The sequence below is a fragment of the Helicoverpa armigera genome, chromosome 16 (genome assembly GCF_030705265.1).
Source record: "Helicoverpa armigera isolate CAAS_96S chromosome 16, ASM3070526v1, whole genome shotgun sequence".
Lineage (NCBI taxonomy): Eukaryota > Metazoa > Arthropoda > Insecta > Lepidoptera > Noctuidae > Helicoverpa > Helicoverpa armigera.
In genome coordinates, this window is record NC_087135.1 from 7,667,386 (window position 1) to 7,690,962 (window position 23,577).

Sequence of the window (23,577 nt, forward strand, 5' to 3'; positions counted from 1 at the left end):
ATTTAATAAAACACGATCATCCTGAGTACTTAAAAAGATGAGTAGTTTAAGTTTGTATTTACAAGTAAACATACAGTGTGTACATATTTACTTCTAAATAAAGGAATTTAATGCAAAAAACTACTTGGTAGCAGTATGATTTTTATGGCACCTAGGTCACCATGAAATAAAGTTAGGAAAACCAACTTCCTGACCAATCATAAAAGGTTGAAGATATCAATAGGCACAAACAAAAACATTGACTATCGCATGATTCAACTGCTGACGACGATGACTGTAATCAAGTTCCTAGTAGGTAAGCAAGTCTAAACAATAACACTACTCAGAACAACGCAGTGTCTACAAAACTGCAAATAATATCCGATAGTATAAAATGTTGGACAATCGAAGGACAAAGTTGGACAGTTAATAAAGAAACAGTTACAGTTTATTAAGAGGGTCAGTTTCAACAAGCACAAGAACTCTCAAATGAAATAAAGTCATTGTCACAAGAAGGTAATGACTTCCTGGAAGCACGTTCGTTGCATCTCGTAATTCTTCGAGATATGGATGTAGGCAGATATTCGATGCTTTATACCTCCCCAGTAGAATGGCAAGAGGCATAAGTCAGCCATTAATTCAACGATGAATTTATGCCTCTCAACCGTATTATTATTATTAGGAGTTATGTTAATAACAATCAGTTAGTAGGTGTCGATTAGGTCATTCGAATTGACAACATCGCGCGTTTATGCCTTAACCATGTTTCTACTATCATGATTCAGTGTATACCTATGATCATAAATGTGACAGTTGCACAGTGTGACGAAATGTGATGCTGGCGCAGTCGTTACTAGCTTTCAAAGGTCAGTAAACTCTAATTAAGCAAGATATAGCCTTTATACCTAGACATTTAAAGCAATAAGAGTTGGTTCCCAACTATTCACAGTAACAGCACACAATCACAAAATTCACTCAAAATAAGAAAACACTTGGATTCTCAAATCGGTTCCAACAGCACTTGCGCTATAAGATAGCTGAACACTTTTCACACTTGCGATGATGAATTTAATTGCGGTATTTTCGCAGTGCGCACGCGTCTGCGTCGCTATCCAATCGTCCGATCGGAAACATCGGCGCCGGCGCACTGCCTGCCTCGAGGAGCGGCGAGCGCGCGCGCAGGACTACCGACCCACCGACGACGGGTTTAATTTGAACTTGGAACTCTACATGCGAGATGCAATTTTGGACGTGTTTTTATTGGGCTTCGGTCACCGAGGCGACGGCCGGTAATTACTTGAAATACCACACGAAAGGTGCATGGCCTTTAACCAAAACAGCTACTGTTTAGCTACTGTTTTTCTCTTATAATTAAATAACGATTTTCCTCTTAAATTGAATGGCCATTCAATACGGCTTACATAAGTCATTCTATTAAGCAGAAGTCTGACCAATTTATTGCATCGTCTATACGTTTTAAATAAAAAATATACCACCACAAAGTCGGCAAACCCTTTGATATTGCCGAAGAACATTCCTTTTCGCATCCATTTCTGCAATAAAAGTACATTCAGGGCCTTAAAAGGGAAGCGATCTCAAAAAATGTTATACAACTTTCCTTTTCAAAGGGATGGGGACGCATTATGTGGAATAAAGTTATCTGGACATAGCCTTTTATGGGACGCAATCGTGAGTCGTATAGTAAAAAAGGTCAGTTGAAACGAGTTGGTCATTACATAGAATGGTTCGCTAACGTCCGTATGAAAGTAAAATTTATTTACAGCGGACAACAATATTTATTTATATGCCTAAACTGCCCATAAGAATGAGCGTAACATTTATAGGCTATGGTTAGCTCTAAATAATGCCAAAGTGTCAGCAGTTTCAAAACTTTTTCCAAGTTTTAGAAGTACAATAAAACAATTTTCTATATTACTTTTGGAACTAGCACAGTATCAACATTTTCATACAATCTTATTAAAACTATTATAAATGCGAAAGTTTGTTGGTTTGGAATTTAATCACGAAAGAATGCATTGATGCGGTTTTTGTCCAGAAATATTTTATGGTCTGAAAAGTGACACTACTTTTTATCATAAATTCTAAATTCCGAACCGAACTGGTGAAACCGCGAGCAAAACCCATTAAAACACAAGCGAGAAATTAAAATAAAAAACAAAAAATTGTTTCGTCCATATCTCTGGACGGTGATTTTATGAAATTTATATCAGATGTACGTGGAAAAGCGTGCCTTTGAGACGCACGGGCTAATGAAGTTGAGCTATGAATACATATTGGTGCATTAAACAGTGCGAATGGTAGCCAGTGCATAATTAATTAAGACTCTGCCCCTTTAGATGCGCGTTGAGGCAAATTATTAAGATCTTGGTCTTGATAGACGTCTTGTATATTTGCTCGAAGTTCGAAATATGTACTTATTTCAGTAGCCACACGTTAGGATATTTTATTTTTAATTCTGCTTTTGCTACATATTTTCGGCTTTGAGTGAAAAATTCGAAAATGCATTCTTGCTTTAACTTATTTTTATTGCGTTTCTAGGAAGATAACCTACGACACCTAAGATATTTTCACTCTAAGGCGTCGTTATATAAATTCAAATAAATAATACCTAGTTGATACACTGTCTTGTCCTCCGCCTTGTTTACATAATATTTCCTTATTACACGCTTCAATAATAAAATACTTATTTATAGCTTATCATCTTCCTTATCTTAGTGTTTTACTCTCTTAGAGCGTTTTATAATAAGCCTGTTACTGTTACGTATAAAGTTTAACTGCTCGGCAAAGACCTCCAATCCTGTTTGACAACTTAGTAAAACTTCATTTCTAGAAGAAATATTAGCATCAATTAAAGTAAAATAGGCTACGTAGGAAAGGAGAAGTAAGAGAAGTTACGAACAGGAAAAGTAAGGAAAAAACTTATACTTATATTAAAATCAGTTTGGATTGCATACACTGTCCTGCTTAAATAAGTATATTATTATCTTAGGTATATTTTTCATTTGACTTACTTCGCAAACCCCCATTTTAGAGTTCAGTGACACTAACCCAGTAATTATGAAATAATATTTGTACAAGTGCAAATAATTCGAGCACGTTCCAATAACACCTTTTTAGTGTAATGTTTACAAGGCTGTACTTGCCAAATGTTCATGGTATTATTGGGTACTTATGATAATGCATTAGAGGATTATAATTTCATGTTGGAGTGCCCAATGGATATGAACCTACTCAGTCAATTTCCGAAAATATCTGTCTAAGTACAAAAAATAATCAAAAAGTCAAAAAGTACCCAACAAGATTCAGAAAGACGGAAAAATAAAAATCATTTACTACCACAAGAAAAGCTCAAAGGAAATTAACAAATTATACAAACAATAAATAGTCCAATTCAGCATAATGCAGACAGTAAGTACCTGATGCTAGTAGTCAACTGAACCTACGAGGAGTCCTGGATTTACAACAAACATTGTTAAAATACAAGACAGTTTTAAATTAATATCACCTACCTAAATATAACTAATATTAAATAACCTATTTGTACACCTATGTGTACCTACATTACTACGAACCTCCTACAGAATGACATCAACACGTGGGAAGGTAAACAGAACTGGTACAATTAACTATAACATAAATAAACATTAAAATATAAACTTGGACTGGGCTAGTATTACAGATTAAGGTGATTGATTAATAGATGAAAGATTTAATTACGTAATTATAAAATTACGCGTAGAATAAATATACATTTTTTAAAATACCCGTATGCTTTGCATTTGAACTCAAAAGTTGTCTTCTAAACCGAATCTAACAAAAGAACAACAACAAGATAATACCAAAATATTCTGATAGCAGTCCTCAGACTACTGATAATTCTATCAAAAGCACAAAGGTGAAATTCACGGCTAATTGCTTTCTTTTGTATTACCTTAAAACAAAAAGAGATAGGCTGCAATGTAAAAAGATGAAATATTAGATAGAGCTAGTGTAAATATATTACAAGTGCGATGCACTTGCATTCTGTGCATTCATTATTGCAGATAATTATTATGTGCTTTTTACAAATTTCTGAAATCAATTTTCTAATTCATCACAATTTTAAACAACAGTTTCCTGAGCAGTTTCAATGAAGCCGTAAGTTCCACAATCTTTAGAGATCCGATCGTTGTGTTTAACTCATATTCACAATCTGCCTACTAGTTACTAATCATAAAGAGGTATTTTAGTGCGTCAATCGTTGAGAAATTGACCGGTGAGGTATCTCAAGGATGTGTGAGTCACCCGGTCATCGGTACGGCAGTGTTGACATATTTTCTGTGAATGTTTGCGGATGTAGGCACCTTATTATTTGTACATATTTGAATATTATGAATAAGAATTAGGGCAGTGTATTGACTAATTATGTCAGTAATAAAATGGGTAATATTAGAGTAGTTACGATGTGTTCTCAAAACCTATGTGACAGATTTAAAGCATTTCGTCTCCGTAGTTCTGAATAACTTTTCATAGAAGCAGGGCGTGAATGAATACCTATTTTATACACTTTACTAGAGTGAAATAAACCTAGTTAAAACTACATCGAATAAAGAACTAATGTAGCTTTAGTAAAATTTACGCTATATCTTTCCAACGACCATAGAGGTTTATTTAATGAGCTATGTAGGTGGTCATCTAGACTTCACGTAGACCTCAACTAAACTCAAAGGTAAAGAATTAAAGAAAGTGATGTTATTTATGGGAACTTTAAAATGCCTGATTTTTTACTCCGAATTTGAGCGCAGATTAATATCACGAGCAGTTTAAAGTCAAATTCAAATAATTTATTTCATTTAAGCCTTTACAAGAACCTATGAATGTCAAAAATTATAAACACGTTAGATTATTATACTTACATACATAGTTGCCCAATCAAAAGAATTGTCCTATGGAGAAGAACGGGCAAGAAACTCTATGGTTGGACTGCAATAATTGAAAAGAGTGTAGAGAGTGAGAGGATAGGCAGTCAATATTCAGACTTGATCTAGCTATTAATTTATACCTTACTTACTTAAGAAAAGGATTTACGAGTGGAATGAGAATAAGTGACCTTCACAAAAATGCGATGATTCAACAAGAAGTCTACTCTCGACTTATATGGCTGTAGTAAAGTCGTATTTATAACAAACAATCGTAGTATACACATACATTTATAGATGTGTAGGTTTTTAAATAAATTAGGTGTCACACTTTAAATTATTTTAACTATGATCCCAATGTTATCGATAATTATATAATAAACACCGGCTTCTATATTTTATAAGAATTTTGGGACTATGGGATTGTTCTAAAAACCCACTCACGGGTCTCTGTGAGTGGGTTTTTATATATACATACGAAGCATACGAAGGGCGTATGTGAACTACTGTATGGTAGATCGGTCACCAAAAGAGGAATGTCCTTCATGAACTACCCGGAAGGTGTTTAATGCTTTACATGTCGTGTGAAGGCTATCAAAACAAATCAGTTTAACATGAATACTAATACTATAAACATATGTTAGAGTGACACCTACCTACACTATGCCTAAACAGGCGCCACAAAGGTTGTTAAAAGGACTACAGTAAATCCTGGTTGTGGGTGCGATAAATAAAGATGAGTTATAGAATAACAAATACTTACCGCATATTTTATAATTTGTAACATATACTTACCTACTAAGTATTCCCATTTCTTTCGAAGAATCCATTAGGGCTACTTACCTAAAGTTTTTTCACTAGCATTTCCGTAATAATTACATACGTTATACTTACTGACCTGAAACAAAAGAAAAACTCTATTTATTCTACTAAACATAAAGTACCAATAAAATGTAATGTTGAATCCACACAAATCAACCATGAATCAAAGAACGTAAGGAGATAGAAACACCGGTTAGAACTAGACAATGAAGAGTTGAAAGCTCACACCTAATCAACATACTCACACACTACGAGAGAGTTATCTACAATATATGGTACTAACATGATAATAATATTATGATAACAATGGCACATTCACTACAGAACAAAGGGAAGACGCATGACCGATCATTGACGCCATGACAGATTATTTCACTGTAATCCTAAACTTGTCAGCGAGTTAATTAATTAATTTTGCTAACTATGTATCCGTGGAATTTAAATTCAGGGTTATTCTAAAACAAAGGTAAGTTCAAACTTAAAGGGTTAATTGCCAATTAGGAGTCTTTATATAGCAATGACCCCAGAAAGGCTATACATTACGGGCAAAAAAAATATTATTACTAAAAGTCTGTCACTCTCTCCCACACTACCACAAAATATAAGCGAACATTGTGTTACGAATTTGATTACTTTCATACATATAGGTACCTAGTAATTGAAAAGGTAATTTTTCAATTCACATAAACATAGATAAATAATATCCATCTCAATAAATACAAAACACTGAAAATATAATTCAAAATAACGTCACCGTATTTTAGAGCACACTCTATCGTTATCGCATGACTTTAAACCATTTGCTAAATACGAGTAAGTAATTTTGTAAATCATTGTTCAGAAAGGATTAGTAATTAGACAATTTATTGTGGAGCTTCAAAGAGAAATCTTCCTATAGAATTATTAATTTGTGATCATTTTCTGCACTTACTCACTTGTCTTTACAATCTCTTAATTAGGTAGGTATACTTATGAAAGGTCTTAATTATGCGAAGGATTTTTTCATTCTATGACACGGGAGATATAAACATTACATAAGATAAAATTATTCTGTTTAAGTAGAGCCTACTTCGCACTAGCTTCACTTTTATGTTCCATTTTCACGCTTGCAATTAACTTTTCTCCTAAGTATAAAGTAGAGCAAAACAATCGTCTAGGTATCACAGTCTTGACTAGACATTGTACGTCAATACGCATTATAAATGTGTACCATGTAGCGACAGTGCGCTCCGGTTCCCTTGTAAGGGAAAAGAATGTGATGCATATGCACTAGTTATGTAAATGCATGTAATCTGTTTTATAATCACATCACTGAGTAGTCGAGCCTAGTAGGACAACACACTGGTTTATTTAAGTGAACTACTTATCTAGCAACTTGTCATCATAGAATTGTCTTTAGATTTCTCGCATTTTAGTCGTTAAATAAAGCTTAAAATAGCTTGAACCTTACTGGACAAATTCTCCATGTTGTGCTGTATGGAAATTACTCTAGTTGTTTAATTGATTTTGACAGTTTGACTAATTAAACGAGTGACTTTGCATCTGACTTTCAGTAAGATAGACTGCCGGCTTCAATGCACAGAACGGTTTTATACTATTTAGAACAATTCATGTAATTGTTTATGTGTTTAAAGGTATGTAGGTACATAATATATGATAAAAGAATAGTCTTCGGTTAAGTTATACACAATTTATTATAACTCAGCCAGCATTATTCCCAAAAAACACGGAATAAACTACATACACGCTAGCTAATAAAGCCCAATCTGTTCTATTCCCAGCCCTAATTAGTTATTAAACCCCGAACCACGACCGCACGTGTACCAACAAACTTACGAAGATAAACAACACATGCAATTAATTATGACTTATTCCAACTAATATCGAGCAACATTATCGTTAACGCAACAAATAAGCGAACTTTTCTCGATAACAATGCCTAAGTTATACGATACGGCGAGTAAGTTTCAGACAGCTAATAGATGGTTTTGTGGTCAGAATACGATATTGCGTATTGGTATTAGTATCAAAAATTACGTGAAATCTGAAAAAAGTAACTATATTTTCTTAGTAAAAGTAGCTATTTTAAGAAAGCTATGCAATTTTGCCACCTCAAAATAAATATTTATTAAGTGGGTTAATAATAAAACTTTTTTTTTATTCTGTATTATCATAATCTGGCAAGCAAACTTGCTCCTAGTATGGTAAGGAAGTAATTGTAAAATGTAAGGTAATGTTTGTCTTTGCGACCTACAGGCACGTAGAAAAAATCAGTCATGAAAACCTCATTCCATAAAAAAGATAAATATTTTACCAGACCATCTCAAAGGACGCACTTTTAAAATAACTAATAACACAAACAATCTAACAGCAACGAGATAGAAAAATAAAACAAAGGGCCGATGCTCTGCAGTTGTGATTAATTTCCTCGACAATCAACGTGGACGCGTGATGGACGCCGCTTTGATTCAAGCTTAGGGCTGGCTCAGTACAATGCACTGCATCAGGTACCTACGCTATCAAAGGCAAATTAGTTCCAGTAAATGTTTCATGCGTGTACATACTTTAATAATGGTGTTAGGGCTGTCTTTGTTCATTGAAAATACGGGGCTTATACTGAAAGAAAAGGTACTTCATATCCTGACTTATTTTGACATGCTTTTAAGGTACTTAAGGTAACGAAACGTGAAGCTCTGAACTTTAATTAACGGAATACCTAGTGGGATAATGATAAAGGTACCTATATAAGATAGTATGTAAAATTGCCTAGATATAACTGTGTCTTTAGAGAATAACAAACTCATTTAATCTTGTTGGTATAAACCTACAAAATTATATTATAGTCCATACACAATACAAGCATAAAAACTATAACAATTTCAACAACAAAACTTCTATAACAAAAGATAAACAACACTAACCCTATTAAAACATTTAAACACATTAGGCCATTAAAACTTACGAACCTAGCTTTTATATGAGTATTTTAATTTAACACATATGTAGTTTAGTGGCACCCCTGAGTAGAGTAAAGTGTATGAATAAGGCATAAAGCCTGTACGGTGTGAGGTACAATGTTTAGCAAATGGACGGCAGCCTGGGACACGGCATGTCCAACGTAAGTGGATACTGGCTACCAGTGTTATAATTACGCGAGTAAAGGTATTAGCAGGAAAATGCGTGAGATTATAAACCAAGAGTCGCTTGGTTTAATCAAAAACTGACCATAAATTATATAGTATAAAGTTTTAGTAAAGGCTCATGATAAACATAATTTAGCAATGCTTATTCTTCGGACAAAGAATTAGCATTGCCATTCAACGTGGCAATGCAGCCAGTCTTCTGGGCACGTTTCCGGAGGACAGTGATGCGGAGGAATACTTCGACGCCTGATCGATGCTCTTTTATATTTTATGTTTTATGTTTAAATATATTTTGTATATAGTACTTTATTTTTAGTTTTGTATAAAGATAAGTAGCTTAAGTTTGTATATATGTATAGTGTGTACATTGTAGAAATTTATCAAAAATAAATAACTTCAAAAGATATTGTAGTTTCGATTCTTATGGTCATAATAGCATAATTTCCTTAAGGACACATTTTTATTTTCATTTATTTATTTTCTAACATATGATTTACATTTTTAAATATTAAATATAAAAATAAAAAACATTTAAAAATATAAAAAATAGGTTGCCACCGATATCGGGCACAGGGTCCAAGGTACCGGTGGTTAGGGTCCCAGAGACAGAAACCTCCTCACAATACGTGCCGTATCAAGGAGTACTGCCTTCTGAATCAGTCCCCTGATCCAGCCGCCCAACGAGAGCCTCCTGAGGTGTTCGTCGAGGCTCTTGGCTATTAAACCATTGGCCGTAACGACAATCGGCACAACAACAGCCGTGTCGACACTCCACATGGCGACAACCTCGTGCGCTAAGTCGAGATACTTTATTTGTTTCTCTTTCTCAGCTTTCACAAGGTTCTCGTCATGCGGAACGGCGACATCGACTATCATCGCGCGGCGCGCTAATCGATCTATCACCACAATATCAGGCTTATTGGCTACAATAGTTAAGGACACATTATTGTTAGGGTTTTCTTATCTAAAAGGTAAAACGGAGCTTATTACGAAGACTTTCCATCCGTATGTCAACGGGCCTATTTCAAGAATCGTGATAGGTAGACAATAATCAAAGAAGTTTTTTTAATGAATGCATACGAAATTCTGTTTCAATCCTACCGATTAAAAGTAGTCCAAATGCAATATTTGCATAAGAAACAAAGTTATTGGTAAAGGTGGGCAATAAATTGTAAATATCGTGCAACATCGTGTCTGCAATAATGTTCTATCGACTGACATGTTGAGCTTCTAACGCAACGTGGAGTATTAGCGCCAATCATGTGTAATTAAGGGGAAATTAATTAGTTATGGACGCGTTAATGAATGCAATTGATTTCCTTTGCCAATGTACCTACGGTCTCCTCATATCGATAAGTAGATATCTAGAACCTGGCAGTCTATTATCAATATTTCATAATTTCTGGAATGACAACGTTAAATCCCGTTTAATTAATGGGCAAGCAAGGATCTAGAATTAAAAATAATATAAAATAGTATAAAAGTGTGAATTCTATCATTGCTTTATACCTATATTCCCTTCAATTTCTAATATAGGTATTACTGTTAATAACTTCCCTGTCCCATGAGTCATTATGTGATATACCTACACTGATTGTTTAACTATTATATCTGCTCCGTGGGCAGTGAAATGGTTAAAACTGATCGTTAAAATCAAATTGTATTCACGGAAAATAAAACTGAAATGAAAATTGTATGTCATTTTCAGGAAGAGAGTTCGTTGCCCTACATACAACAGTTTACGTTGCATTGTCTGTTTTTCACAATAAACCTATTCGTATTGCAGCACGTTGTATCCATATACGTAAAGAAAATACACTTGTACAAATACAGCTCTACTTATGCATTGTTTGTATTTAAATTACTAAAATAACAAAACGCGAAAGAAATATACGAAGAAAGGAAGAAACGTTTTTGCTACAAGTACCTAGGTACGTTTACTTTTTTGCTGATAAAGATATTCTGTTGTTTCACGTTTTTAGCCTAGATAGTGATATCTGAGTAACCTAAGCATGTTTAATGCTGCTCCGTGGATGTATTGGACAAAAACAAAATTGTTTTTTTTTTCAGTTTCTCACGATCTCACTTCACACTTTTTCAGTATCCAGTTCATGGTGTCCTTCATTTGGGAAAGCTAACTATGCCTAGTTAACAGTCTTCTATATAATTGGAAATACATACCTACTTTCTTAACTAGATATATTATACATACCATTAAATAATGTACTTATTTTAAACAAAAAAAATATTTTAACAAAATTAAATCACTAGTTACAAAACACGAAAAATATTAAGGCACAGAAATATGATCACATCGTTAACTTTTGCCATCTCATGTGTTAGAAAGCAATTATTATGACAACATGCTGACAATGGAAACAAAATCTAATCGGATCCCAATGCACACACTCATTTACTCCTCCATGTTCCTCAGACGTATTGAATACGTCCCGCCCTTTTCTCGTACTGGCTCGTGTGTAATTGAAAACCTACTCATTGTACTATTATGTCACTGAACAGGTATATGCAGTAGGATTACACAAGAAATTACCTTTTAAAGATGCTGAGAAGATTTCTGTCATTGAAAATGGGTATAATTGTGGATAATTTACTAACAGTTATTGAAATTATAAACCCCATAAGGGAGAAAACACTAGTAAAATATTTCAAAGCTTTACAGAATGCTGACAGAATGCTACGTTATTTTCAACCGACTTCCCGAAAAGGAAGAAGGTTCACAACTCGATGTTTTTTTTTTGTACGTCATACAACTTTTAAATAGGGTCATTTAGTCAGAGTTGTACTATTGTAATATTCTGAAAAAATAAGTATTATTATTCTTTTAACTCCAAGCTCGTTCGACTGTCCGGAGTGCACCTTCTGTAGTTTTCTATCTAGTGTCAACAGCCTGAAGGAACGAGGGAAGTTAATCCATTTCATTGTTGTTTGTAGAAGACTCAGCATACTTGCGACATGCCTATTAATTTGCGAATGTTTCTTTGTATTTATCAACTTTTGTGACGTCGTACGTATGTGACTGACTGGTGAAAGAAAAACGCCATCATTAGCATTTTGTTACTGTATTTCGCTTGGAGCAACGGAGTGCACTTTTTGCATATGGTCGCGCTTGAGAAATGTACCTAAATGAGCAGAACGGTGTAATATGGGGTTAGAAATCATATCTATACGCGTATGTATATGATTGGATTCTTAAGTTTCTAATTTAGGGTTTAATAATAATTCAGCGAGTTTTCAAGTTAGAGTTATTGAAGGTTAGCCAAGGAAATAATTGAGATAAGCAGGTCTTCTCTTCAAATAAATTTGAAGAAGGTTTACCTACGCAATTATCCTATTTGTTTTCAATCTTAAAAATCCTAACTTTTGATTTAATGTAAACTACACTACGCAGCAACAAAAACAGTAAATCAATCGAACCATAAAAGGCATTCAGCTAAAATTTAATGTAATAACTCTCAAATGTTAGCCATAAGTTACTTCAACCGTGGGACGGACCAAGATAAATCGCCATTACAATATTATCTTAAACTAACCGAATACTAAATTAATGTTCATGAGAACACAAAATTGTTTAACTTTACTCAGTAATGTTGATTTACATCTAAATTAAGAAACTCGTTTATGTAAACTTAAACATATTTTGTTTCCTATTATTTAAAAAATGACCGACAAGTTATACTAGAGCAAATAAACTGAGTACTTACTGCTTAGAGTTTGGTTATTTAGCCAATAAATTAGTGACATTATTAGAACTATTAATTCCATAGTAAACGTACTCATATCCACTAAAGCTTGGGTTTCCTAGAAAAGCGGTGCCGTCACGTAGTGGCCGTAATACAGCGGTGAATGACGTCACTAGAACGTTGTCTATGTAAACCAAATGGAGCGGTTTCCTAGAGAGCGGTAACTGACACCGTAACTTCAAAAAGCGGTGCCGCCATTTGCATGACGGCCGTCTTGACGGTGTCAGATAGTTTGGCGAACGTTTTAATTGAAAGCGGTGAAGCTTTTTTAATACGTATCTGTGTTTTTTTTCGGAAACCGTCAAAAATGAGTTCCAACTCTTGGAGCAGCGAGGACGATGAAATTTTAATAGATTTCGTTCGTTACCACGAAGAAATATATAATATAAAAAGTAAAGATTATAGAAAAAGTCAACTAAAACAGAATTGGTGGCGTGAAATTGGAGAAATATTAAATGTTTATAATAATTTTGTTTTCATTTTACATTATAAGTACTTAATTAGGTACATTTATCTTATTTAAGAACAGCCTAAAGATGTGAAGGTGTGTTAAAACGGCCGTGGAACTTTCCACATGTCATCACCGTAAAGACGACCGTCTATTTGCGCCCGTAATATTACGGCCGCTATATGACGGCACCGCTTTCCTAGGAAACCAAAGCTTAAGAGACGATAAAATTATTTTTACCGCAATAAAGGTGATATAAAACAATTGACTACGGAACAATTATTTGAAATAGTTAACGTTTCGAATGGGTAACAACGTTACACATATTATGCAAATGTATTCGCTTTAGGGTACTCGAATTATCACACGTATTGTGAGGGAAATGAGTACATCGAAGTAAAGGTGCTGGAAGTGAAAAATCGAGCGTAGGTGCTTTTGATAAACTCGTCTCTTACTGCTACATAGGTTATGTTTAGCAGTTATTACAATTCTTAGTCAGATGTAAAAAAAAAACTCTGACACTAACAGCAGTTTTCACGCCAGTGCATTTCCTGGGCGGAAAACGACGACTATCGTGACAAAAACGGAATTTAACGTCATGTTTGTCAAGCATTATCGTCTTTTTGCAGCAAATAAATACCAAAACTTTGTATCATTAATTGTGCCTCAGATATATCAGCGTCGACGACCAAAGTTAAGACAAATACTCGTATTAACGTTATCAACAACACTGTCAGCATTTCAGACAGTCTAACGAATACCAAACAACACCAACTCCTAAAGTTGGTCACTAAACAAATAGTTCCAACCATCCAAGTCCATAAATTGTCTCTTCTATCGAAACACAGAAGGATCACTAGGTTCCCCAACAATTTAAGTTATTTAGGACCAGTCCCGTTGTAAATCTTAATCGCCGTCCGTGAAAAGTTTGCAGCAATGACTCGCGAAGACACTGTCCGCACATAAATCGTGGTATCTGCGGCTTGCTACTGTAAGTACGACACGGGACAGTTTTAAACAACTTAGGTGTATCTATTTTTCCTTTTAATGCTTCTTGTTTTGCAAACTTTTGTTCCAGATTGAGTAGTTTACGTTTATTTTGTTTTCATCGGATTTGTATTTTTAGTCATTTATAGGGATAACAGTTTAAAACAGCTAAATACGTTTTCCGCGACATCGAAATGTGGATTACAAATTTTTACAATTCTTCTCAATTTTCAAAATACCTGTAACCATTAGACCTCATTTCTTGTTGTATACCTAAATGCCTGCTCTATGCCTAAATTAAATAAAATATACGTACATTCAAACTTGCAACTACAATGTAACTAGACTTATGAAGTAAGCAGTTTCTAGGGTCACTATCGTGATAGCCTGGAGGTATAGGAACCTTTCTCGAACATGAAAGCGCTCTTTCGAAATGTGTCACATTATGAGTACTTAAAATTACTATTCGCACGTGAAAATTATACACCTAAACTTATCTACCTCACGAATCAATTTATCTACCAGTAAAAATCATATACTGCATTCCTATCATTAACTAGAATAATTATTATGAATTCAATCTCAATTTGTACAAAATACAGGATACCATATGGTGCAGCACTAACACAATATTTTACCGTCTTCAACTGATAAAGTTCTAGCTTTAATCTCAACATTGTAGCTAACGCCTTTTTATCGCCACTTGTAACTACAGCGACAGAATCTAATAAGACAAATGGACCCAAGTAATAGTCGTATACTCACTTAACGTCATTTACAAAGTTTCTTGTGCAACCTAATTACGTAGGGCTGCGTCAAAGGGAAATGTACTTGAAACTTTGTTGTTTTAATTAATTAAGCAACACAATATATTTTAGCGACATATTCAACTGTTGTTTCGCGGCTTTTAGAGGGACTTTAGCGTTTTGTTCCACCCAATGCTAACGGGAAAAGTTTAAATGAATTTACAAGTAAGTTCTCATATGAAGTCTGTTAGCGTTAACTAAACGTGCCACGTAACAAAGAGATGTAAACAAGGTTGTCAAAACAATATTATGACTTGTTTTTTTGTTAAAATATTATCAGTTACGTTTAAATGTAACAATATCGGCTTGCTGCTAATTCTAAGTCAAAAAATAACCTATGGATACAATTCTTCTATTTCTAAAAATAAACCTAAAATAAAAACAGTCCAAGGACATACAAATATTAGTAAACCTAATAAACTAAAGCCCACGCTGTATAACTTAGAAAAAAAAATACAAAAGCCTAGTAGTAAAACCCGTCACGTCTTCATAAACAAACAAGGCACTTGGCTCTCGATACAGCCTAGAATTAAGTAAATGTCCCGGCGACCGCCAACTTCGTGGACACCGCACTGCATATCAATTGCTAACACCGTTCTATTGTTTTGTAGGCACTAGCTTTTGTTTATCTTAGGTATCGTAAATGACCTTGTGGGGATGAGCATTGAAATACCTATACCTAATATGAATTGTAACTGTTACAAGAGCTAACCAATTTCTATCATCGGATTATGTAATTATTTGCCAGACAAAAAACATATTTAACAGAAATACGTACAATGTCATCAAAGGCATATAGAATCGTATAATGTGAATGCTGAAAAATTATGTGTTAAAAAAGAATATTTGATTAAGTCCTTATTTATAATATGATCTAAAAGCTACGTTTTATTATGTAGGTAAAGTAATCTTAAGCTATACAGTACAAAGTAACTGCAATATAAACACTGCGCGAGGAATATTTGTTTGTTGTTTTATCAATCACTAGAGATCTATGTTTATTAACCTTCGCGGTTAATCCTGTCCCTTTTTTGCCGTGTACCATTATTCCGTCAAAACATTTAATCGTACAACTACTTCACATAATCATGATAATTTCCAAATTAAACAATTATCGTTATCCGATGATAATCGAAAAGAAATCCCCAAATAATGACTGTTGCGTGATATAACGCTATTAACAAGTACCTAGTAATCTATCTATAGTGTAGGATACATTATAGGGCTTAGCAGGTGGCAAGGGTCGTCCGATATCTAAATATATAAAACTCAAAGGTGACTGACTGACATAGTGATCTATCAACGCACAGCTGAAACCACTGGACGGATCGGGCTGAAATTTGGCATGGAGGTAGATGTTATGACGTAGGCATCCGCTAAGAAAGGATTTTGATCAATTCTACCCCCAAGGGGATAAAATAGGGGATGAAAGTTTGTATGAAACTTTGTCAATTTTAAACCGATCGGACTGAGACTTTGCATGCATAAAGCTACTATGGCGTAGGCAACCCTTAAGAAAGGATTTTGATAAATTCCATTCCTAAGGGGATAAAATAGGGGATGAAAGTTTGTATACATCTTCTTAGATTTGTACACGCTAATCTTCCGAACTACTGAACGGATTTCAATGATTTTTTCTTTGTTGTATCAGTATTAAGCCTGGTCAACATATAGGCTATAATTTATCTTCGAAACTTGAAGACCTGATGCAGAACTCCTACAGACCAACAAAACTATTAGAGATACAAAATGGTGCCATGGCAAAATTGTTTCATGTGATGAGCATTTTCAGCTGAGATAATAAATTTTAAGATCTGGAACATCTGATGTGGAACCCCAAGAGCCCAGCTTCTCTATACCATATACAGGTATGACGTTTTAGCAAAGGTTGTTCAATTTGATAAGCACTTTCTATTGACTTACACAAATTGAAGATCTAAAACACCTGATGTTTAACTCCAGGGCCCAGCTAGACTATAGCTTAAAGAGGTATGACGTTTTAGCAAAAGTTGTTCAATCTGATAAGCACTCTCTGTTGACTTATAAAAATTGAACCACACCTACACCTGATGTGGAACTCCAGGAGCCCAGCTAGACTATAGCATATGAAGATATGACGTTTTAGCAAAAGTGGTTCAATCTGATGCACTCTCTATTGACGTATAAACATCGAAAATCTGGAACACCTGATGTGGAACTTCAGGAGCAATACTGCACTTGAAATGTATAGAAATGAATGTTATGAAATAGGTATGGTGAATCAAAAAAGTAATTAGTCCGTCTTTTAGACACGTATTTTTCTTTTCTCTCTCTCACAAACAAATAATAACAAAGATACAACAACGCTTGAATTCACTGCTTAGTACAAATTTTACATACCTAGACGTGGCGTCACGAGCCCCCACTCTCCGACTTTGTTGCGATATATCTCATTATTATATTGTATGTCTCTTCCAGACCTCGGGACTATAGAATGCCAAGAATGTTCAATGACAGCCGGAACCTACAGTTTAACATCCCCTCCAAATGACGGTCATTGGTATCCAAAATATACGTAGAAAGTACATATGAACTTAGAAAAGTTGCATTGGCAGGCACTTGCCAGACCTGGAATCAAAGACGCACGCTCATACTTGAGAGATTGGTTCTCTACCCACTAAACCACCACCACTTCCACTAAGTCACCACGACTTTGTCATCTATTTAATGTTTTTTTACGTAATAATACTTGTGTAATATTTTTGCCACACACAAATGCGGACTAATTAGAATCACTACTTTTATCCCTATGGTCACGTCTATTGCGGTTCAGTTCTCAGCGTTTTGTTTAGTCTGCTGTGCTTTTGCTGTTAAAGTACAAAAATTAAGTATATAGAACGTTTCTCTTCGGTCCCTTAAAATTCAATATCAGACTATTTAGATCTTTGATTTTGCTGACCCCGTAGTCGCTGGCATAAGGGACAGGATCCGCGTACGAAGTCGCGGGCAACAGCTAGTTGAGACATAAATCCGGTCCACTGGTTTTGTTAAGCTATTATTTAATATTTACGATCCCACATGCGAAACTGCCGATAAAATGTATAGTATATAGCTTTCATAGTATTTTGTAACAGGCAAGAGTTCAGAGCAGAAAATCGAGGGAGCAGGCAATTTAATATTTTCATTTGGCAGCTTTATTTCTTAAACACCTCGAAATACTCTACCAATTTTCATACCTTTTAAGGCGATTCATCAGCAACTACTTAAGTACTGACTATATACTTCCATCAAAGCTATTCATTATATATTTATTTAATTTTTGTCATTTATTTATTTAGAACATATAATTTACATTTTTAAATATTAAATAATAATAATTCATTATTTAATTTAATTCAATTATTAGAATATAGGTAGCACCGAATATCAAAATTAGAACCTAGGTACATGATATTTTCATGTGCATCGTGTAGGTAATACAGAAAAGTCGAGTACCGTTACAAATTAATATCTTTCACAATTAAGAGGATGTTCTTGTCAGTGAATTGCACTAGCTGACAGTGTAGTGCACTTTAAGGAGCCACTTGCCTTAATGTGTAGTCTGCACTCATGTAGGATAAAATCGGAAAGGCTTTGACTATATGACTTTTTTAAAATAATCCTTTTAAATATTCGGGTGTTTGTACCGTTAAAAGGGATTTACGATGTGTCATTAAACGGAAAAATAAAATAAACCATTAGGGTAAAATCTCAATATCAAAAACTATTAAGCTAGCTACACACTCATAAAACAAAGTAACAAAGGTATATCGGACCACAACCTCATTTATTTCAAACCCCAACACAACTATCTGACATCCCCGTTGCCATGGCAACAGCACCATCAACAAACCACAGCAACTAAAACAACGCTTTATCTCTTCCTTGCACGACTAACAGTTTTTTTATCAGAACTATGGTAAAGAGTACCCTACTAACACACACTACAAACTTTTAGTCGACCGATAGTTTGTTTGGACTCATAAATCAGTATGAAGATGAATATAAGGAAGCACATAACAATGATCAGTTATTTGGTCGGTATCAGACCTACTACTATAAACTAGGATTGAATTGTCGATTTACTACAAAAAAAAATCTACCATTGGGTCAACTGTTGGCCAACTGTTTAATCTGCAGCCATAACGAATTCCCCCATCGCTTTTTCATAGGCTCGACGATTTCACGGCAAACTTATGAAGGATCACATCTCATTTTGGTGGCGTTTGATTTATGCACTCAATTATACAGAACCCTGCTGTCTTGCGAGGATTCTATATTCGGTTTTTGCTTATTTTATGGAAAACCACTAGAAAATAAGTATTTCTACTTACTTATTTGATTCTGTTTGATGTTTCTGTTCTGAAAAATATTGATTTTATTAGAATATGTGTAACAGACTCCTAAATTATAACTGTTTCAGAAGGCTTTTATAGAATACCTGAAAAAAATATGTTATATATTCCTTTTTTTTAAATTAATTAATCCAAAACATACTCACTATTTCTTAACTTTTTCAATCAAATGTTTTTCCTATGCCTCGTCAATGTAAACACAACAACTAAAATCTATCAACTCGAAAATAAAACCCAATCCTTTCGATAGACAAGCCACTACATCACTAACGCAAGCCTTGTCTCCAACTTCCAGACATAATCTCTTCGTTTTAATAAAACTGATCTGAGTTACAAGAGGGAAGCTCTCGGTAGAACAATAAATCCTGCAAGCAGCTACCTTAAGCTTGGAGACAGTAGTTTATATGCAGAACCTCGGCAGCTGAAGTACCAAGTACCAGGACTGTTTATTCAATATCGCCTTAGAGGAAAATTTTATTTTATCTCCAAGGAGATTTGTTTTGTGAAGCTCATTGAATGTTGAAGTTGCAGTTATTGCAAAATATGGATGGGTGGGTGAAAAGTTGATACTTTTTATAGAATTGGGCTCGTGCAAAAGATTGCAAAACTTATTTTACTGAAATTCAAAAACGATTCTCTGCGGGTAATAATATGAAATAACAGCAAATCTACATTTACATAATTAACTCTTATTCTCACTTAATTCCATGCACGTAAGTCGTAGTTCTGCAATGTATTTAAATAATAATAAATAAACTGACTAAAAACATGTCAAAAACAAGTCCTCAAACAAAATTGGCACAACACCGCATAATTCAAGAAGGAACGAAAATAAGGCCAGTTCCCGTCTATTTGTTTACTTGAAAACTTCGACAACCCTTCTGAATGGGCTGCTTCATGGCTCAAGTACATAAATATTTTAACAGAGACCCACCCCTGTCCGACTTCGTTACATAATTACGACTTTGTTGTTTTATTTAGATAAACTGGACGGCTGTTCCACTTTATTAGCGCGTTGTGTTGCTTTTCAAGAGTTTTGGTGGAGAGCAATTTGATGTAAAATTAATAGCTGATGTCTTTAGGCAAATATTGTAGATAGATACACTAACACAGACTGCACTGTGATTCTATAAGACTTCACTCTAAACTTCGAATCTGAATCCGCCGTGAGTTACTTACTACACTAGCGCTACTCTTGCGAGCGTGTTTGCGAGTTGAACTAAATTAAATTCGAGATTTTGACAGATAAAGTATGAGATGACTTTTAGAACGTTTTGAACCGAATGTGAAGTGAGAGTGAATAGCGAAGTGAAATGCGAGTTGTTGTTCGAATTTTATAGAATCGACGTACTGTTCAGCATATCTAATAGTAAAAAAATTACAAAACAGCATTTTGGTACCTACAGCGGCTACAGCAGTACACAACAGCGGATTGCAAGCAAGCAAACTTGGTCCTTTTTTCTAAAAGGACCAAAAGTGAACCAGAACGTCCGTCAATAAATTGAACTGCGGTCACAAAAAAATTCGAACGTCAGGATTACAAAGTTACAGGTGTGTGGAAAAGAAAATAATAAAAAATAGATTTCCTCTGAGCCCTCAACAAGGGTGAGACTGTATTTAAATTCAATATTTTCTTCACACGTTCTCCCCCATTGTATTTCAAAATATTTTGATTGACAATAAACACTACATCGAGTAGCGCGTGAATAAATATAAAGGGAATATTTTTCTTAACAGCATAAATAAATGCCAAGAAAATGCTTTTCCATGAAGGGGAAACATTAAAGCCTTTTTGTGAAGGGACAAAAGTTTTTTAATCGCCTTGAAAATAAAAGGGCTGCATATTCACAGCCGGGCGTCGTTGCGTCGCGTCGCTTCAAAAACATAAAAGTATAACTTGGCAACATTATGTTGTTCCACAATTCATCTCCCGCCTTCCAGGTGTCAAGAGGTAAAGTGAAAAGTTCTCATTGTTGGAACCCTTATTATGTTGAAATATTTTCACACTCGAAAAGTTTTCGACGAATACGTTTACTGAAGTGGAGATCACCCCTTTTAGAATAAAAAGAGAATTTTCTTTTCAATTGAAATTTAGTCGCGGTAATGAAAAGGTAAAGGGCCAATAAGTGGTTCGATCAAATTGCATTATCGCCGACGCCCCCTGGTGGAGGGTAGACGCAATAAATTGAATTACGAGTCCCGCAATCTCTGCGTCTATAAAAATAGCCTTTGAGTCGTTTCTTGGACGTCACATTCGTGGGCCAGGAGTAATCAAAGCGTCTTTCTTTTGAGGTATCCTCGCAGGAATTCGATTGATCTAATCCAAAGCCCGCATTATTTTCTCTAAGCTACATAGCCGTACATTCGCATTATGATTTATTGCTTGTAGGAAGTAGTTAAAGTTAATATTTACGATTTTATTCTACAATTTGAGAGTAAAGCGAAGTTAGAAATCATCCATTTTATACTGACTGACCCAGCATAAATCAGACTTTTATGTCCAGTGAATACTTTTATTTTACATAAAAATTAATTATGCACATTATTGCACACATGTACCTAATATACATTTACGAGCAAATTAAAACTTCCAAACAATTCAAAAACACAACAAAACTTTTCCCAACACATTAACCCTAAACTGCAACAGCTTCACAAGAATCTTCAATTAATAAAGATTTAATCACATGCTATATTAAATATTCGTGTATTAGTCGCCCCGTCTGCGGCCGAGGGTTGAAACCGCATCGAACAGAGAGCACGCAATCACAGGCCATTGTTAACTGCGTAGGTACCTATGAGGGGGGGATCTGTGTTACTCATTATTGAAAAGGAGGCTTTAAATGAGACATCGGAATAGGTACAGGTGCATAAATACGTGATCTGCATGTTGGAGTGAGGAAATATTGTGGTTTCGCAGTAAGGTAGGAAAGTCTCATAGATATAGGTGTGTAATTTTTTTTTAGCTTCTTTTAATCCCGGGAACTGATAGCACCCCTCCCAAAGATAGGTGGTTACATATACCTAATTCATAACTTTGGCTAAGGTAACATAGGTAATCCACGAGTTAAAGTTCAGCTAAAGTACAACAATATTATGAACTAGCCGTTTTCCCGCAGTTGCACCCGCGTCCCGTGGGAGCTACTGCCCGCACCAAGATAAAATATAGCCTATGTTACTCGCAGATAATATAGCTTTCTAATGGTGAAAGGATATTTAAAATCGGTCCAGTAGTTTTTGAGTTTATTCATTACAACCAAACAAACAATGTTTTCCTCTTTATAATATTAGTAGGTATAGATAAGTACTTCAACTTATCTGAATTGAATAAAACAAAACTGTATTAAATAAAAGAAATCAATCCATAGAAAACAAATGACAGTATAAACAATAAAGTTTCACGAAAAAAAAAACAAAGTAATAAAGTTGTCGATGTCACACTGCCCTTAATCGCTCGTTCGACTGATCAGCGGTTAACTCATGTTTACTCGCTAATGTGCAAACGTTGATCGCATCAAGCAATCAGTGCACAATCACTCGATGATTGAACACGATGTTAACGATTCGCTTTAAACGATTCACTGCAACTTTATCGACTGGCCTATAAAGCTTTATTAAAGGAAATTGTGATGATAGAACGGACTGAATTGACTGGCATTTGGCTTTTGCGGCGTAACTGGTGATGTCATATCTATGATAGTTGTTTACATTGCAGTTTCAAAATACTTAGGTATATTAATGGTAACATCTAGTTATTCTTTTTTCTGAAGACGATGTGGAAATCACACTATTTGCTGTCATAAAACATTTTACTAGGTAGACATTTCATAACCAAAAATCAATTCATATAAACCTAACACCAAGTATAACCGATTACGCATACACACGCAAACGCATTTTATAAAACCACCTTTGCTATATTAGCGGTATGCTGCACAGCATTACCATACATTGTTTTATTCATACAAACGTAACAAAAAGGCAACACAACACGAGCAATACGTCGCTGCGACAAAAAGTCGACGACAACAGTCGTTTGTGTCGTAAACCGTTTTATTAAAAGTGTCGTCGACCATGCCGGTCGCAATAACATAACTGTATTTTGAACTAACACGTGTTTTTTCGCGGATGTATAACTTCATACCGTTAACGGATAGTTTATTCATGTATGTGCCATTTGTCTGTTTTTCTTTAGCAATTTAAAAACGTAAGGTGTAACTAGGAAAGTGTAAGTAGCTCTTGAAGCTTGGAGTCAGACTAATGCGAGCGGTAAAGTTGCAAATTCATAAGCTAGTTGCGAACAAACAATAAAGCGGTTGCAAAGTTTAAGCTGGGAACT

General features: G+C 34.8%; 1 protein-coding gene across 2 annotated transcripts in view; it reads right to left on the reverse strand.

The window, feature by feature from the left end:
• The window catches only part of Spri (sprint), a 194,970-nt gene that overhangs the window by 127,749 nt on the left and 43,644 nt on the right, over nucleotides 1-23,577 (reverse strand). The window contains exon 1 of one of the 2 annotated variants that reach the window (XM_064038563.1): nucleotides 885-1,129. The exons of the other annotated variant lie outside the window; for it this stretch is intronic. The gene's annotated coding sequence lies outside the window, so the exon portion shown is untranslated. Of the gene's footprint in view, nucleotides 1-884; nucleotides 1,130-23,577 lie in introns of those variants that run through there. 2 annotated transcript variants of the gene reach the window in all.